Source organism: Leuciscus leuciscus (assembly GCF_965113295.1).
Source record: "Leuciscus leuciscus genome assembly, chromosome: 3".
NCBI lineage: Eukaryota > Metazoa > Chordata > Actinopteri > Cypriniformes > Leuciscidae > Leuciscus > Leuciscus leuciscus.
Window position 1 is genome coordinate 25104222 of NC_138727.1, and position 20336 is coordinate 25124557.

Sequence of the window (20336 nt, forward strand, 5' to 3'; positions counted from 1 at the left end):
AGAGGCGGGTGACGTCACGTACCAGGAAGCTATAAAAGTCGTCCCGAAACAGAAAACGAAAGCTTTCTGAGTCTTCAGTTGCGCTCTGTGTGATCTGTCCTTGTTATTTGGTGTTGTCTGTCTATATTACATTATATATTCAGTATAGCGAGTAAGCAGCAGCAGTTTAGAGTGTGTGTTCACCCCTGCCCGCGTTATTTAACGAGTGGGGACACTCACACTCTTTGTGTTGTCTGTTTGGGTGAAGAGCATGCCCAGTCAGCACTCGAGGGTGCTGGCTGTGAGCATTGCGATGCGCTTCCTATGCGTACGCTCAGATCCCGCCTGGCTTTATTTAACCAGGATCGCGTTCCCCAGGGCTCTGGTCCCGCCGCTGCCGAGGCACGGCGTCGATCACAGACCTGGGGTTCGCAAATGGATCTATCAGTGGATGTTGAGACGGGCTCTGCCTTATCTCAGCCTCTTTCTGATAGATCCAGTGCCTCTCATCAGGGTGTGGAAGCACGCGCTGCGGTTTCTTCCACCCCGATGGAGGCACCAATACTGCAATTGTCCAGCTCTGAGGAGTTGGACATTGTTAGTATTGACGCTGAGTCTGAGGATTCGCCACCTCAGTCTCATGCGTTTGAAGAATTGCTCGATGTAGTTACGAGAGCTGTCGAGCGATTATCTGTTGAGTGGCCAGAGGATCGGCAGGGCGCTCGTTCGAAAAGCAAGCTCGACGAGCGTTTCCTGCCATCTCGTGCACAGCCTCAGCGCAGAAGCCTTCCGTTTTTCCCCGATCTCCACACCGAGGTGTCGAGATCGTGGGGGAAACCAGTGTCATATAGAGTGTATACTGCACAAACATCACACTATTCATCCATTCACAATTGTAAAGAGCATGGTTATGGGGAGATGCCGAAGGTGGAAGAGACGCTCGCGAGCTATCTCTCTCCAACAACGGCATCTTCTCTGAAGGCTCCTGCACTACCATCCAAGCCAGTAAAGTACACATCTTCCCTGGTTCATAAGGCTTATGCCGCCGCCGGCCAAGCTGCAGCGTGTCTACACACAATGTCACTAATGCAAGCGTACCAGGCTGAATTATGGGGTGATTCTGAGGAGGGCGGGGGAATTGGTCCCGATACTGTGTCTGATACGCTCTATGGCAGCCCTGGTGGCCACTGAGAGGCATCTGTGGCTCAACTTAAGTGATATAAAGGACAAAGAAAAACATGTTCTTTTAGATGCACCAGTTTCCACTCAAGGGTTATTTGGAGATGCAGTTAATAGTGCTGTAGCTAAATCACAAGAAGCTTCAAAACAGGCAGCTGCACTTCAGAAACTTCTCCCCCGCCGTTCTTTCATTGGGGCTGCTGAGCGGGAGCAGCCTCACTCATCACAAAACGAGCGCTGAGCACCGTGCCACTCAGAAACAGAGCGTTTCCTCCCGTGCTCCCCCACAAAAATCTCAGGGACACGGAGGGCGCTCTCAAACCCAGCAGTCTTCGAGGGGTAGAACGGATCTGTGGACCGTTATTACCGCCAAGAAGGCTGCTGGGAAAAAGTCCTGATGTCCGAGGGCTCAGGACAAATGAGGGTAGTCCCCCCCGAAGCAGAGTGGTCAACACCTCTTTTTACGGTGCCCGTCTCTCTTCGGTACCCTCAGGGGACCGGTCTGCCAACCCTGCCGCCTCCGGTGTTTCAGGGCGCAGCGGTCTCCGGCGAGCACATATCTCAAGGTCCACCCGGAAACGTAGTGGCCTCGGGATGCCCACCCCCTCTGAGGAGGGTGCTAGAGCAGTCTGTTCGGTCGTTCCCTGCCGGTGCGCCGTTACAGGGCGACGAACCGACTACTCAACAGCAACAAAATCCAGAAACCAGTCTCGAGAGGCTGGTACCTCTAGTAGAATCTTTGACAGCGTGGAAGCTACTGTCAAATGTTTCTCGTTGGGTTCTGCAGACTGTGGAAAAAGGGTATCAGATACAATTCAAGAAACACCCACCTCGGTTTATGGGGGTCCTGCCCACAGTGGTGGGCCCCGAGCAGGTTCTGGTTATGGAACAGGAAGTAAACACTCTGTTAGAGAAAGGGGCCATAGAATATGTACCTCCCTCCAACAGGGAAACCGGGTTTTACAGCCGGTACTTCATAGTTCCAAAGAAGGACGGGGGATTGCGTCCCATTTTAGATCTTCGAGTTCTGAACGAGTCAGTCATGCAGCTCAAGTTCAAAATGTTAACATTGAGACAAATCGTGCCACAGATCAGGTCCGAGGACTGGTTTGTCACGATAGACCTCAAGGACGCATATTTCCATATTTCCATCCGTCCGTGTCATTGGAAGTTCCTGAGGTTTGCTTTCGGGGGCAAAGCATATCAATATCGAGTTCTTCCATTCGGGCCTGGCTTTATCACCCTGCACTTTCACCAAATGCGTGGATGCAGCTCTGGCGCCCTTGCGCCTTCGGGGTATTCGCATATTGAACTACATCGACGATTGGTTGATTTTAGCTCAGTCGCATCAGGAGGCGATTCGGCATCGAGATGTCGTCCTCGCCCATATGAAAGAGCTGGGGTTACGGCTGAACGCCAAGAAGAGTGTGCTTTCTCCACTTCAGAGGACCACTTTTTTAGGCGTGGTTTGGGATTCAGTGTCGATGCAGGCGCGCCTGTCACCGCCACGTGTAGATTCCATCCTTGCAGCTGTGAAAAGTGTAAAGCTAGGCCAGCTACTCACTGTCAAACAGTTCCAGAGACTGTTGGGTCTCATGGCAGCAGCTTCCAACGTGATACCTTTTGGACTACTGCACATGAGGCCCCTGCAGTGGTGGCTCAGGACCAGAGGGTTTTCCCCGAGGGGCAACCCATTTCGCACAATCAAGGTCACGCGGCGATGCCTACGTGCCTTGGTTATGTGGAAGAAACCTTGGTTCCTGTCCCAGGGCCCAGTGCTGGGAGCTCCTTGTCGTCGCAAACTGCTAACGACGGATGCTTCCCTCACGGGTTGGGGAGCGATCCTAGAGGGTCGCTCATCTCAAGGTCTGTGGGAAGACCATCATCGTTCCTGGCATATCAATCGCCTAGAGATGTTAGCTGTCTTCCGGGCTCTGAGGAGCTTTATCACAGATCACAGGGGACACCATGTGTTAGTGCATACGGACAACACGTCGGTAGTCGCCTATATCAACCACCAAGGGGGTTTGCGCTCGCGCCCATTATCCAATCTGGCACGCCATATCCTCTTGTGGTCCCAGGGGAAGTTGCTGTCACTCAGGGCAGCCTACATCCCCGGGGTCCAGAATATAGGAGCAGACACTCTGTCGAGACAGGGGCCGAGGCCCGGGGAATGGAGGCTCCACCCCGAGGTGGTGGAGCTGATATGGAGGGAGTTTGGCCAAACACAAGTGGATCTGTTTGCGTCTCGAGAGACGTCTCACTGTCCACTTTGGTTCTCCCTCACGCATCCAGCTCCTCTGGGACTGGATGCTATGGTACAGACGTGGCGAGGCTACGTCTGTACGCCTTTCCCCCAGTTGCTCTGCTCCCGGGAGTTCTGGAGAGAGTTCGCAGGGACCGGGTTTGCCTGCTTCTTATAGCCCCGCGCTGGCCGGGCAGAGTATGGTTTCCCGATCTTGTGTCCCTCCTCGACGGGCATCCTCTGGAGCTTCCTGTCAGGAGGGACCTTCTGTCCCAAGCAGGGGGCTCGATTTTTCACCCCCGACCGGAACTGTGGAACCTGTGGGCTTGGCCTCTGAGGGGGCCCAGCTCATAGAGTCAGGTCTCTCAACTGAGGTTGTTGAGACCATTCTACAGTCCAGAGCTCCTTCCACGAGGAAACTTTATGCCCTGAAGTGGAGAGTATTCACTTCTTGGTGTAGTGACCGTCGGTTGGATCCAGTCAACTGCCCAATTGGTACAGTTCTGGAGTTCCTGCAGGACCGGTTCACTGCAGGTCTGACCCCGTCCACTTTAAAGGTTTATGTGGCGGCTATAGGTGCTTACCACATTCCTTTGGGTGGAATGTCTGTGGGGAAAGACCCTCTGGTATCTCGTTTCCTTCGTGGCACTTGGAGGCTGAGGCCTGCAGTCCGCTCTAGGGTGCCACCTTGGGATTTGTCCATTGCACTGCAAGGCCTTTCCCTGGCCCCCTTTGAGCCTATTGAGGAGGTTCCTGAGAAATTCTTGACTTTAAAAGCTCTGTTCCTTCTAGCCATTTCTTCTCTAAAGAGAATAGGGGATCTCCAAGCGTTGTCGGTTGCTCCGTCATGCTTGGAGTTTGCTCCGGGTATGGTCAAAGCTTTTCTTCATCCTAGACCGGGCTATATCCCCAAGGTCCCCACTAATGTGGCTAGACCTATTGTTCTGCAGGCCTTCTGTCCTCCTCCTTTTCAAAATGCGGACCAGGAGGCGAATAATTTGCTTTGCCCTGTTCGGGCGTTAGACGCATATGTCCACAGAGCTGCCCTGTGGCGAAGAAGCGATCAATTGTTTGTATGCTTTGGGTCCCCTAACAAGGGAGGTCCAGTGTCTAAGCAAAGGATGAGCAAGTGGGTGGTTGAGGCTATCTCACTTGCTTATGAGGCGGCTGGGCAGCCTTCTCCTTTGGCTGTCCGGTCGCACTCTACTAGGAGTATGGCGGCCTCTAAGGCCCTTATATCAGGAGTATATTTGCAGGACGTTTGTGATGCGGCAGGCTGGTCCTCACCGCACACCTTCGTCAGGTTCTACTCTTTAGACCTAGACTCTACTCCAGGGTCTCAGGTTTTGTCTTCCTAGTGCTGCTCACTTGATTACACACAGGACAGACATTTGTAGCTATGGTGGCGTTGGTATAGACGTTCCCCATAGCGTCAATTTCGACGCAACGCGAGTTCCCTTGAAAGGGAACGCCTCGGTTACGACTGTAACCTCGGTTCCCTGAAGAGGGAACGAGCGTTGCGTCGCCTTGCCATATCTCCTTCATGCCTGTCAGCACGACTTCAGACTCTACGTAGCTTTCGTTTTCTGTTTCGGGCCGGCTTTTATAGCTTCCTGGTACGTGACGTCACCCACCTCTGACGTTCCGCCACACCATTGGACTGATTTTACATGTGCTTCAAGACGCCATCACGCAAAGCGTTCCCCATAGCGTCAATTTCGACGCAACGCTCGTTCCCTCTTCAGGGAACCGAGGTTACAGTCGTAACCGAGGCGTTATATGTGGGCCTCCATGCTCATCTATTGTACAGTATATGATATTGGTGGAGGGTGGTGTGGGCACGCATCAATATTTTTTCAGGGGGCCCCGAATCCTCTACGGCTCTGTTTAGGCGAGAATAGGCAGCTGCAGTAAGGGAGAAGTGAAATAAGTGCAGTCAAGATGAACACGTTTTCTCTTCTAGTAGTGGATCCAACCCGCTACGAAATCAAAGGCGGTATCAGTTTCAAAATCAAAGAGAACAATCACGGTTACTTGTTATTACAGTTTTTTTCGATTGCTAAACGACAGTGGGCACAACTGGAGTCACAAGTGCAAAACTCTAACTACAGTCTGCACAGCAGCAGTTCATGTGGACCAAACTCTAGTTCGTTTTTCATTGCTTGAACACAGTTTTCAAAACTCTACACACTTATCCCATGACTTTAACCACAACCTGTACAACACTGTGGATTTACAGCACTTTGTTCAAATGCTAACACACTGCTGTCAAAACTGTGAACCAAACATTCAAAACAGAATAAATTTCAGCCTTGTGCCTTTCAAACACTGCTGATTGCAATTTCAGCTGAAAGGCTAAGCAGGATTATCCCCTCAATTGTTTGTTCGAATTACAGTATGTACTTTTAGTTTCTACCTTTTTTTTCTCATTACTGTAATTCCGTAAATTACTACAGACTATTGAAGCAAACTGCTAATTTTCATTTACCTTAAAGAATTGTTATGTTCTAAAAATGTAAATAAATCATGTGAAAGAATGTCACTCTTTTCTTTGAAGAAAATATTACTTTGTATGAAGTCACTGAAATTGTTCAAACTGTAAAGATGAAAAGTTTGTATTTTCTGTATTGGTGTTTGATGCTAGTGTTTTTACTCTCAGTGTGTTCTGAGTGACAGTGTGTGTTATCTCAGTGAGGGTTGTGCATAGTGTTTGGCTGCACTGAGCCTGTTTTGAGCCATGTGTTAAGAGTTGTGTTGCTTGGAATGAGTTTTGCAGGTGATGTGAACTGTTTAGCTCAGGTGACTGTTGGTAGTGCAGACTGTAGTTAGAGTTTTGCACATGTAGCTCCAGTTGTGCTCACTGTCCTTTAGCAATCGAAAAAAACTGTAAGCTGTGTCGTCAGCATGTCGTTTCCAATCGTGCTTTTTGATCAATGCAGTCGAGTGAGCAACCCCACACGGCAAAAAAAATAAATAAAAATAAAATATTACTACCACTAATAATAATTACTACATTATTAGAGAGTTATCATGCTTTTCACCTTAGAAAAGGCTACTGATCCAAAAAGTAATTCCTGAAGGATATAGTAATACTTGAGTCAAAGTATCATTCTTTCCAACGTGTGTGTGATTTGTGTGTGCACCATTATTCATTATCAAAGAGGGCACTATGTATGCTTTTTTGTTTAACCAAATAGCACTAAATAGCCTGTTTTTAACTTTTTCATACTTCTTGAATAGCAAAAACAGAATAAAATGGTTTTAGTTCTAATATTTGTAGAATTTTATATAAAAATAAATGGTGTATAATTACATTTTTAGAAGATATGAGACGTTTCCTGCTTCCTTTTTGACATTAATTTAATCCCTCGCCATAGCAAAACCGTTTGAGATATTCAATATCCGTTCACAATTTAGCATCTTTAATGTATTTTCATCATGTTGAAAAAGTTTGGTGGGAATAAAATAAACCACTTAAGAGGAGTGGCTAAAAATTCAGAGGCTGATTTTGCAAAAAAATCCACATTCAGACTAAAATATCTGACTTCCTGTTGGTCGGAGCTAATGACTGTAAATTAGAAAGTTGTCCGGCTTGATAAGAACAATATACGTACCAAGTTTTGTGACTGTAGATAAAACTAACCCCCCCTTTTTGTCAAAAGGTGGCGCTACTGAGCCCCTCCACCACGCCCATTTCTGAAACTTTGCACATGTCTATTGGCTAATAAATGTGATGTGTCTGTCGAGTTTCATGCAATTTCAAGCACGCTGAGAGTCTCAAAAGCATCCAAAAGAATATTAAAGTTTAACCCCCTGAGGTCGGGGGTTTTTCTGATTTCCTTATCAGTGCAAAAAAGAATCAAAATACTAATATTCATTTTTATCTTATATGCTTGTGTTATACATCAATCGATCCTGTTAAGTGTGTTTTTTTTTTGTGTATACTCATAATAAAAACAAAGTGTTGTGCTTTTCGCCAAATAAAGAAAAATAAACATGATGCGAGTGCTGCCTCCTCTCTGTCAGTGCAGTCCATTCTGAAACGCGTCCGAAAATGAACTGTAACTCAGCGAATACTCAGTCAAACAGGCATACAGACACACAGGCATGAAGCTTGAATTCTCTTCTTTTAAATGAAGTAATTTTTATAAAAAACAAATATTCTCAGTTCATGTACTATGTATGAAAAGAGAGAGATGTCAGTCGTTCTCATCTCAGCTCATTATGTTTTAATTTGACTCCGCCCACGGAGAGCGCGCGCTATTCAAACGCAAATGTGAGGCGATCCGGTGTTACAATATATTCGGTTCCTGAAATATTTGGTTCCAATGGGTGGCGCTATCATGAATATTCACGAGACCATAGCGTGGGCGGGGCGACAAATACAAGCGAGTGGAACAGAAATTATTAGCGTGAGCGCCTCGTTTTGTTTTATGGATTATTTATTTCAAACAGGTAATAAAGTTGAACTGATATTTTATAAATAATTAATCGTTTTGTAGCATGTGTTTCAGTACTCTGAGTTTACCTGAACTATTACAGACCTGATCCTGTAGGAAGCGTTGCAAGACCTACAAAAAAGGCATATTTCTCCAAATTTTCCCAGATTAGTTGTTGCTGACATTCTATGATTTAGAACTGTTCGTTTCTCATGAATGACTGAGATTAGGATTTTTAAAGGAGTGTGATTGCTGTTTAAATAAATATTTACAAATATATTCTTGTGTCTTTATTCCCAAAGTTGTCTGCATATTATTAAAATAGCCTTTGTAGAGCATTCACCCAATGCTCGCTTGCAGTTTAATGTGCCTCTGTAGCCACCGTACTTGTTACCATACTGCGCCTGCGCAAAACCGGCTGGTGGTGGATACCATGCTAGGCTACCTGATACAGAGAGCTGTACGAGGAGGCTAATAAAGAGAGTTCGGTTTATAAAGTATTCCCTCTGCATGGTCTTTCTACAGCCTTTAAATTATAGGCTGATAGCTCAATACAACATAAGAACTTGGAGTTGCATGTTGCATGCTTTGGATGTTGCTTTATACTGACTCAAATGAAAATCTTTTTGATACACAACCTTTACTTTATCAAAGGTTATCATAAATGTTAAGCTTTAGATGCATTAACAGTTGTTTTCTCTAGCAATGCTTTAGAACATTGGTCAAATTAATTGATAATAATGACTAACCATTAATCATAAAAATTAGGCCTGCATCTTATCAGTTTAGTAATGTTATCATTCTTATGTAATCTTTTTGTAAACAAATGAACACAAAAACACACTGGTGTAGAAGGCATGGGTATACCAAACAATTAAGGAAAGGTATATTTATAAATACATATTTGAATAATATAGTAAATATTTTATTAGTCCTGCTGTATTAATTTTGTCCTTGATCCCATGTTTTTCTCTTGTCTAACATTCTTGTTTTTACAGATGAATATTAATAAAATGTCATTTTAAGACACTGTATCTTACTATAAAAGTAATTTTGAGTTAATGAATGAATGCTTAAAAAAAAACTCAATAATTTTTACACAGAAATTTGTTGAGGCAGATGTTTTTGTTTATCAATTTTAAACAGTCTAGATTGTATTTAGGATAGGTAGATAACTTTATGCATATTGTTTTATATTATAAAAATTATATATATTATATTCTTTAAATGAGAATACTTTTTAATTATATGTCCATATCCCACCACACCTAAGAAACTTATTTTCTGACCACTATTTCTGTACAATTTACTATTGTACACAGCTTTGCCAATACATAATTGGTTCAGTACATATAGTTTGTGAAGCATTCAACTTCCAGTTAGCTATGGTGATGTTTTAAAAGAATAACGAGTCTCAACCACAAATCATCTAAATAAACCTACCCATCTTTGTTGAATTTGTCATTTTGGCTGTCAATATAGATAAGGAAATGTTTAAAACCTTGTATGAATTGAAAAAATCTGGAAAGGCTCCTCATGTTGTTTCTAAAAAAATGAAAAATATGTCCTTCTTAGAAGGGCACAGAACTTCACAATGAGAGGTGAGTTAAGTAACATTTAGTGATTTCTCTGTCTCTTCATGATCAAAACATACTACTTTTAGATGAGGTCTTATACTATATTAGGCTATACAGTGAGGTTTTTATTTGCCCTAGATGCAAACACCCTTAATTTTGTACTCCCATGCATGCTATCAATGAAAGAAAATTTTAAATTTGGCAGTGCCAAATAAAAAACAAAATTAAATGAATCAATTTACTAGATTTTTGTCTCTGTTTTATTACAATTAAGTGCACTTACCTTTGGAATGGTACATTCAAAACTACAAATTGCGCAAACTGAGTATAACATTACTTTAGTTGGACCTTGCTATGTATACATCAATACAATTGAAATAATTATCACTTACTTTGACCAACGTTCTTAAGCATTGCTAGAGAAAACAACTGTTAAAGCAACTGAAGCTTAACATTTATGATAACCTTTGACAGTTGTGTATCCAAAAGATTTTCAGTTGAGTGTAAAGCAACATTCAAAGCATGCAACACCATGCAACTCCAAGTAGCCTATGTTGTCTTGAGCTATCATCCTATAATATAAAAGCTATGTCAATAATAGCCTACAGACAACTTTGGGAGACAGAATCAAAACACAAGAATATATTTGTAAATATTTATTTAAACATGCAATAATAGACATTTAAAAAGCTTAATCTCAGTCATTCGTGAGAAACGAACAGTTAGGAGTAGTTTAGGACAAAACGCGATCTGAGACGCTCACGCTAATAATTTCTGTTCCACTTGCTTGTATTTGTCGCCCCGCCCACGCTATGGTCTCGTGAATATTCATGGTAGCTCCACCAATAGTTATTATATAGAGACTAGATGCCCTATTGGCCGCTGGGCACTGAGAAATGCTGCCGCCATCTTAAACCAGTCGTATTTCTAGTTTCGTTGCGTGGCAGCAGTTAAAATGCTAGAGCACTGTGGAGTATTTTCCTGTTCTAATCGGCGGACCATCGCAAATAGGGCCCGGGGGATTACTTTTACCATTACCGTACTATTGGTTGTATTTTGTGAATAGAATATTACCAGATAATTGAGAAGTCTTTGATATTACTGTACTGAAATCGTAGCCAGCTAACGTTAGCTAGGCAATGTTTACTGCACCAGCCGGTGTTCACCTGACATGGAGAGGTGGGGTAAAGTAATAATTCTCGGTAAAAGAGAATAAATAAAAGAGCTTCTCGGTTATTTTAGTCCCGTCCGAATGTGCATCTCAGTAATCATTACGGACAATGTCAGCAAAGATTACGGCGACTTTTACCTTCTGTAAAAAGGTCCAGGAAAATTACCTCAGGTAACGTTTATATTAATAGACGTGCGAATAGACCCTCTGTAAATCAAGTAATTTCGTGTTTAAAAGTAGTTCTCTTACGAGAGGTTCTCTCGTACTGCGTTATATCTTACACTATGGGGAAATATCTTTTCCGCGAGATACTGAAGCCGAAAATTATCCTTAATTTTGGAATAATGTAAAACGCGTTGCGGCAGCACGCAGACATAGGCGAAACAGCTCGCGCGCCTATTGGCTGCTCTGCGGCAACTGCAGCAGCCTATCGAAAGGCCCCGTCGTGAAGTCAGCTCCAATGAGGGCGCTTCGCGCCCACTGCGTCACGTCCCGCTGAAACGGGCGTGGCCTTGGGCTATAAATATAGCTCGAGAGGCTGGTATAGCTGATTTTCATCTCTTCAGCGGAGCTCACGCATCGCTGGATCCAGAGAGAAGAAGCCGCGCCGTCGAGAAAGCCTTTCAGCGGGACGAGCCTTGCATCGAAGCCGCTGGCCGAGCCGCCTTCTGCCGCCGTTCCTGCTGCGCTATCCGGCGTACTATATCCTTTACATACTAGTGTGTGTTGGCCGCCGCGACACACACTCTCTCTCTAAAAGAGCTCAAGCGTCTTTCTTAAGATGTCTCGCACCTTCTGTGGCTTCACAGCGTCGACAGGCCCGAGACTCGAGACCGCGCTCTCGCTCTGCCGGCCGCCGCCCCCCATGTGGGCCCAGGCAGAAGGTTGAGATAAAGCCCGTGGCCTCAAAGTCTTCCTAGCCCGCCTAGGAAAACGACGGTGTTCAAGTCCCGCTGCGGCCAGACTTCCACCAAAACTTCTCGCTCGTTCAGTTCCAGAAAATGCGACTGTTCCAGTGTATTATGCAGTAAACAAGCCGGTTCCACGGTCCGCTTGCCTGCACACAAACGCCGTTTTTACGGCGACCCAGATGAATCTCTCAAAGAGTGTTTTTCCTGGTATTCCGGCCACGGCCGATGGTGTTATGAGTGTAGTAAAAATGCCCGCTGCCCAGTGCTCATTCCTACACACAGACACAGCTCGCCCCACAGGGCTCACGCACATAAAATCGACTCATGTCGGTTGTGCATTAATTGTAGTGAACGTGCCCACGATCCAATGCCCACAAACACTACACACTGCATGTCTTTCGGTTTCTGTAAAAACGAAACCAACACACATACAGTCAGCTCAGGCCGGCGGTGTTTTCAGTGCAGTAAATGTGCCCGCGGTTATGCGCCCACATTCACTCACAGACATGACAAGCCCCACGGGGTTCCCCCCGCTCGTTTTCCCTCAGCTATCCGCCCAAGGAGAGTCGAGCGCGGTCAGGCTGCCCGATGTGATCAGCGCGCCCCCCGCCTCAAACGCTGCAGATGCGGCGTCTATGTTACAGCATACCGAAGCTCTACGGCCGCCACTATGTCACGGCCAGAGCCCAGATCTCATTCAACCCCTAGCTATTCGTGTGAATGCATGGGCAAAGCTCCCTGGGGTATCAGAATGGGTGCTGAACATTATAGAAAGAGGCTATTCGCTACAGTTCGCTCGACGCCCCCGCAGTTGCGCAGCGCGAATCGAAACCACGGTGGAAAAGGAAGTAGCACATCTACTTCGAACCGAGATTGCGAAACTGTTGAGCAAAGGGGCCATAGAGCCTTTATCTCAAGCTCAGAGCGAAGGGGGTCTGTACAGCAGATATTTTCTGGTACCGAAGAAAGACGGGGGTCTCAGACCCATTCTAGATCTAAGACAGCTGAACAAGCGCCGGTTCAACATGCTCACAACCAGGAAAATCCTCTCGCAAATTCGCCAAGGGGACTGGTTTGTGTCAATAGATCTGAAGGACGCGTATTTTCAAATACAAATAGCGTCACGTCACAGGCGATTTTTGAGATTCGCCTTCGAGGGCCAGGCATATCAATACACAGTCCTACCATTTGGCCTGTCCCTAGCACCCCGTACATTCACGATGTGCATGGACGCAGCCCTCGCTCCCCTGAGACTTCGGGGAATGCGAGTTTTGAACTACTTGGACGATTGGCTGGTTCTAGCTCAGACTCACTCAGAGCTCATAGAACACAGGACCATGTTACTCGAACATCTCGAGAACTTGGGTCTCAAAGTCAATTGGGCGAAGAGTTCACTGTCTCCCAGTCAGAGAATATCTTTTCTGGGCACAGAACTGGACTCGCTGTCTATGCTATCAGCTATCACCACAGCGCAGACTGGACATTCAGCGCATGACGGAAACCTTCCGCTGCGGCGCTATAGTCCCGCTCAGAAAGTTTCAAAGGATGCTGGGTCTCATGGCCTCAGCATCATCAGTACTCCAGCTGGGTCTGCTTCGCATGCGCCCACTGCAGTTCTGGTTAAAAGCGCAAGTGCCGCGCCGAGCGTGAACCTCCTGTCTTTTTCGCCTCAAGGTCAATCAGAAATGCATCTCGGCCCTGAAACCTTGGAAAGCGATCGACTGGTACCAGTCAGGTGTAAGCCTGGGGACTTCCTCGAGTGTGAAGGTGGTGTCTACGGACACCTCCACCTTGGGATGGGAGCGCTGCTCGAGGGCAGACCGTTCTTTGGCCAGTGGTCAGAACGGGAAAAGCTTCTACACATAAACTGCTTGGAAATGATAGCAGTCGACAATGCGCTGAGGCGCTTTTGTCCCCAGATAGCAGGACATCACGTCTTGGTCCGTTCGGACAACATGTCAGTGGTGGCCTATATAAATTGCCAGGGAGGTATCAGGTCCCGGAACCTTTACAGGCTGATGGAACGCCTCCTGGTCTGGGCTCAGCGCAATTTGCGCTCACTGAGAGCAGCGCACGTGCCCGGCCACCTGAATGTGGGACCAGACAGACTGTCCAGGAACAATGTTCCAGCAGGAGAATGGTCCTTACACCCACAGACAGTCCAGCTGCTGTGGGAGGCATTCGGCAGAGCGGAAGTAGACCTGTTTGCGTCTCAAGAAAACGCTCACTGTCTGAAGTTTTTCTCCAAGAGCATGGACGCGTTGGCCCACGTCTGGCCCCGCTGCCCGCTCTATGCTTTTCCCCCCGTCGTGCTCCTACCTCAGGTATTAGAGCGGATCAGGGAAAACGGATGCTCAGTGCTACTAGTATCTCCGTTCTGGAAGAACCAGGCCTGGTTCCCAGTTCTGATGCAGCTGACAAGCACTGCCCCATGGTCGATACCGGTGAGGAGGGACCTCCTCTCTCAAGCCAGGGGCTCGATCTGGCATCCTCACCCGGAGCTCTGGTCCCTACATGTGTGGGCCATCAACGGGTATCCGCTAGCCTCCCGGAGGGAGTGCTAAACACAATCACGCAGGCTAGAGCCCCCTCTACGAGATGGCTCTATTCCTTGAAATGGTCTGTGTTCTCTGGCTGGTGCACAGCCCGTGGCATATCACCCCCAGATTGTGGGGTGACGGAGGTTCTTTACTTCCTACAAGAGTAGTTGATGGCGTAGTCAGGACACATGGTTCGGCGTATTTTAATATTTATAGTAGGCTTAACAACAGTAATATACGTCCAAAATCAAAATATGTGATGTAGGATATAAGGTATTTTATAAATCACACACTATAAATATGATAAAGAAGCAGAAACAGATAGTTGCAATAAAGTAAGATATTTTAATAAGTTGAAGAAACGTGTGTGTTTTACATTTACATTGCTTCCTGATATCATGTGTGCAAACACAAATAACCTATATATATATGTGGTGATGCGATCCACCATGATAAGGATTAGGGGCGGGTTCAGTATGCGTGGCGGATATAAAAGGGATGAGAATGGCGTCTAAGGGAGCGCGTCATTCGGGGTTCTGGACGTGACGTCATTTGGGCGCGCAGTGTTTAGGATTGGGAGGTAAGAATTACTGGTAGCTGCTTAATTTTTAATGTGCGTTGGGAAGGATAAGTTAAGACCCATTTAATTTACAGTGCGACTGCGGAGTATCAGACGCGTCGCTTAACGCCCGTCATGGCGAGCCAGTAATTTGCACTCTACGGAGTACACTGGGTGGTGCGAGTCACCAACAAGCGGTAAGTCATACCTATTTGAATGTCCGGTTAATGAGATCATAAACTCAAATTTACAAACGCTGTGCGTTGTATTTTTGATAGTGATACGAGGAAGGTGCTGCAGCAGGCTTGGTGGGGGTAGCTGGGCTTAGTGACGACCGATTGGATTGTGTCTCCCCTTGCCGGAAACTCCTCGACCATTTCTCAGTGACTATTACTGGAACCGCGTATTTGTTGTGATCATCTGACTAATAGGCTACCTTCTCTTATCTCTCATCCGTCTTGAGACGGCCGGAACAATAGCGCATTTTCGGCCGTAGTGACGCATCCCAAATCTAGCAAATTCAGTGCTGATCTTCGGGCTGGGGTACAGCGGCGAATAACTGAGTTGTCATTTCTACTTGAATTGTTTTAGTTGAAACATTGTCATTGAAAGTATTTACGTCTGTAAAATTGTTATTGTCTGTTTTTGAATGTCTTACATGTATTTCCAAATCCGACCGGAGAAGGGTATACTTTTAAAATACTGTAATCATCAGGCAACGCAGTGTTGGAAAGCTATTAATGAGCGCTGGCCAGTGAGTGGTTACTTTTATGTGTAAACAACTGATTCCATCTGTCCACAAACCAAAAGACTATTACGTGGAAAGTGCTGTGTGCGTGTGTGTGTATGTTGCTTATGTCTCAATTTGTCCTTTCTTCCTTTTATTCAGAGTTGGGGTGCCAGCTCCACGCCCACGTCTTCTGGTGTGGTGGTGGTGTGCTTATCGCTTGCAGTGTTCACAGAGGGTGATTGGGGTGCTGTGTGGTGAGAGTACTAATTGTTGCAGTGTTTACCGGGCAGACGAACCGAACCCCCAATTCTGAAATGGATAAGTGCTATGGTTGATATATTTATTCTAATGTATGTTTGTATTATGCCTTTTGGTATTGTGTTTCTTATTTGTATTTAATAAACGATTCGAAACGTTTCCTTGTTGTCTGTTATCTGACCCAGTCACCACGTATCTGTGTGCTTTGCACTTGATGTACAAGCGGGTCCCCGGCCCATTTTCCGGGGTGGCGTAGTCTATTTTGTGCCATAATTGGTAGCCTATTGTGTTGCGCTTAAGAGAGCGAACTGCCACATATATATATAAAACAGTTATGTCTGGTCGAAAAATTTATGAATTAACTTCAGATTGGATTGCGCTAAAAGTAAGTTTCGTGCCTCTTACAAGTGCTTTCGAAATTCTTTCTGATCTGAATGGTATGTGGAAAACACTTGAGTTGAGGGAGGGAGAAAACACTTGTGGGAGACTTCTCCTAGTGTCTAGAACAGGGGTGGGCAAACTACGGCCCGCGGGCCACATATGGGCCGTTAGGCTGTTTAATCCGGCCCGTCGAGTATTTAAAAAACTGTCTTAAGATCGCATTCATTTTGCCTTTTTCTTGCAATACTTTGCGTTATATATATATATATATATATATTGCATTGCATATATTTGACAATCGGAATATCAGATATTTCATGCCAGCTAACAAATGTAAAAAAGGAAAAATGACATAAAAGCAGATCATCATTCATTCAGCGCTGTTGTGGCTGCGGTGTGTCACGTAACAAGCAATGACGCGTCACCATGGAAACCAAACAGACAGCGCATAGACTTGTTGCACGTTAATGTTTTTTCCTTTTTTGGAAACTCACAGAGAAAAAAAAATGTTGGTAACCGCTTGCACACCTGTTTAGTTTTTCCTTTGATTTGTCTGCTATTTAGTTTCTTTGCTCCTCTGGATTTGTGGATGTATCTGACTGATTCCGTTTACCGACCTTTATCGCCCGGCTTTCGACCGCGCTCCCCTGTCTGCCATGTACAGAACCCGGTTTTGTTCATGAAATGTTCTGATCTGCCTTTGCTTTTTATGTTTTATTTTATTATACTTAAAAATAAATCTGTATATTAGTTTATTTCGTTTTTTTTTCTACAAATGTATGACTTTTGGAAGTGCAAATTGATTGCCATATGCAGTTTTAATAAAGTTGAATTAATTTGTTATTTTTACTCTTCTAAGTGTACACTTGCAGGTGTTTTGTTTCTAATTTACTGTTAGGCCCATTAAATAATAATAAGGATAAACAATATTTTAAAAGTATAGGCTATAATTATCTAACATCTAACTAATTAAAAATTAACCTCAAAACATAACATGCCTAAATGGGGGATATCTAGCATAAAAAATGTATTGTCAGAATGTCGTCTCTCAGTTGTTGAATTTCGCGCAGACGTTGCCACAACGTAAATGTGTTTGCTCAGCCCGGTCTCATGAAAGTGCGAATACCACGAATTGTATTTGTAGTAGCCTACTTATGATACGCAGTTTTCGCGTGCATATGATACGCACTTTATGGCGTGTAATAGGCACGCACTCCGCACCCCTAATCCTAACCAATGGGTTTACAGTGCATAGCATATGCACGCAAAAAACATTCTTGCCGTATATAAATGGCACGAGAAATAAAATTTGTGGTATAGATAGGCACTTTCATGAGATCGTGTTTCATAATCTGCTACTGGGCCAGCCCTCTGTCAAATTTTAAAACCCAGTGTGGCCCTTGAGCCAAAAAGTTTGCCCACCCCTGGTCTAGAACGTAACTGAATGCCTTTTCAAGCGTCTCAATACTTGAAAAACCACAGGAAACGTACTCGGTTACTAACGTAACCTCGGTTCTCTCTAGAGAGGGAAGGAAAGAACCTCCGTCACCCCCAGATTGTGGGGTGACGGAGGTTCTTTCCTTCCTACAAGAGCTACTGGACAAGGGCAGGACCCCATCCACGCTCAAAGTTTACGTGGCGGCTATAGCAGCGTTTACTGAACCAACGCTTGGCCAGTCACTTGGAAGGAACGATCTGGTCATTCGCTTCCTTAGAGGAGCTAAGAGGCTAAATCCTCCCAGACCTCCCTAAGTTCCCATATGGGACCTTTCCACGGTCTTGGAGGCCATGAAAGGTGCCCCATTCGAGCCAATCCAATCCTTGGATATCAAACACTTGTCTTTCAAGACAGTATTTCTTCTGGCTCTCGCGTCAGTGAAGCGTATTGGGGACTTGCAAGCGCTCTCAGTGAGCGCGACATGTATGGAGTTTGGGCCAAATGACTCGAAAGTCATACTCAAACCAAGGCACGGGTACGTTCCTAAATCCCTCAACACACCGTTCAGGTCTCAGGTGATTTCCCTGTCAGCCCTGCCAGTCTCTAACGAGGAGAAGGACGCCAGCCTCCTTTGCCCGGTCAGGGCATTAAGGTAAGGTAAGGTAAGGTAAGGTAAGGTAAGGTAAGGTAAGGTAATTTATTTATAAAGCACAATTAAAAACAACGGGTAGTTGACCAATGTGCTGTACAATTTGTAAAAACATGCAAAAAGCAAATGTACAAAACATTTATACAATATTATGCAAATATCTAACTACTCTCATAAAACAAACAATCAACTAACTCAGCTATTTGATTTAGACAGGAAAGCCAGCGAAAAAAGATGAGTTTTTAAAAAGGATTTAAAAGATACCACTGTGGAGGCAGTTCTAATATGCAAAGGAAGCCTATTCCAGAGTTTCGGAGCCAACACTGAAAAGGAACGATCACCCCAAAGTTTGCGTCTAGACCTTGGGACAGCATTTTCTGGTCAGAAGACTTAAGTGATCTTGATGGAGAGTATATCTGCAATAGATCTGAGAGATAAGGTGGTGCCAGACCATTTAGAGATTTAAAAACAAACAACAAAATCTTGAAATCAATCCTATAACGGATAGGCAACCAATGTAAAGAAAACAAAATTGGAGTGATATGGCTCCGCTTCCGAGATCCTGTCAGCAATCTAGCTGCGGCATTTTGAACAATTTGCAAACGTCTCAAAGTCGACTGATTAATTCCTGCATACAAGGCAATTAAGGGCTTATGTGTCTCGCTCATCTGTCTTCAGACAGACAGAGCAGCTCTTTGTCTCGTTCTACGTACGTTCTAAGGGACTAGCCGTGTCGAAACAGAGCCTATCCAGATGGTTAGTCGATGCTATAGCGCTGGCTTACGCTTCTAAGGGCCTGCAGTGTTAGGTGTTAGAGCGCACTCCACAAGAGGCATGGCCTCATCGTGGGCTTGGTCTAGTGGGATTGCCTTACAAGATATATGTATGGCGGCAGGCTGGGCCTCCCCGTCTACATTTATAAGGTTTTATAACCTAGAGGTTCCCGCTTTACAGGCTAAGCTGCTTTCGGTCTGATAAATCGGTATTGTCTGCCCCGATGTTTTCGGCCCAGAATACTGAAACTGCTTGAACAATGCTCGCTGATCGATCATGCAGCTCTATGGGCAGTGTGTAGACCCATAATATTCACCAGACTAGGCCGAGTTTCGCCCTGGCTGTGTGTGAAACACTATCTATATAATTGCTCCTTATAGGATGCTATTTATTATAGGAATGATGCTATTCTAGCCCCTCTTCCTGGACTCTCTGTGAGTCCCATTATGATCATGTGCTATATGGGCCCCGGACACCTGCCCTTAGGACTTTGGTACTGGATCTCAGCACGCACGGCGTTTTACACTGTGTTCCCCATAGCGTAAGATTTTACGCAGTACGAGAGAACCTCTCGTAAGAGAACGTACTCGGTTACTGACGTAACCTCGGTTCTCTCTAGAGAGGGAACGAGAACTGCGTATCTTGCCGTGCCTGCAACACGCTCTGGTTCGCTCCGGTGATGAAAACCAGCTATACCAGCCTCTCGAGCTATATTTATAGCCCAAGGCCACGCCCGTTTCGGCGGGACGTGACGCAGTGGGCATGAAACGCCCTCATTGGAGCTGACATCACGACGGGGCCTTTCGATAGGCTGCTGCAGTTGCCGCAGAGCAGCCAATAGGCGCGCAAGCTGTTTCGCCTATGTCTGCGTGCTGCCGCAACGCATTTTACATTATTCCAAAATTAAGGAAAATTTTTGGCTTCAGTATCTCGCGGAAAAGAGATTTCCCCATAGCGTAAGATATTACGCAGTACTCGTTCCCTCTCTAGAGAGAACGTCTCGGTTACGGATGTAACCCTCGTTCCCTGAGTGGGAACGGAGACGTTACGTCGGATGACGACGATTGGGGTTTCGCTTAGAAGCCTATCACCTTCGAGTATATAAAACGAGCCAATGGCAATGAAATGCCATGGGTCTGCGGAATTTGCATAGCGTAACTCCGCCCGCCGCAGGGGGTATATAAGGAAGTACGCTGGCACAATGCAGATATGTCTTCGCTGAGGAGCCGAGACTAGCCCCAGGCGTTTTTCAGCGGTACAGCGGAAGTGGCAGGAAGACGTAACGTCTCCGTTCCCACTCAGGGAACGAGGGTTACATCCGTAACCGAGACGTTCCCTTTCGTGGTCACTCCGAGTTGCGTCGGATGACGACGATTGGGGTTCCAGTCTAATCACGCCACCTCGGCTGTCTTCCAGTGCCCTGCGTAAGTCTGAGCTCCCTGTTGTGAGACTAGCACGAACGAAGGAGTCCTACTTAACACAGGGATACCAAGGTACACTGGGAAG

General features: G+C 45.7%; 1 long non-coding RNA gene across 1 annotated transcript; it reads left to right on the top strand.

Annotated features, from left to right (window-relative positions):
- Positions 1–17934: 17934 nt before the first annotated feature.
- On the top strand, positions 17935–19578 carry LOC309493573. Its single transcript, XR_014204000.1, has 3 exons — positions 17935–18059; positions 18705–18812; positions 18850–19578. It is a non-coding gene; the product is annotated as an uncharacterized lncRNA (long non-coding RNA).
- The last annotated feature ends 758 nt before the right edge of the window (positions 19579–20336 follow it).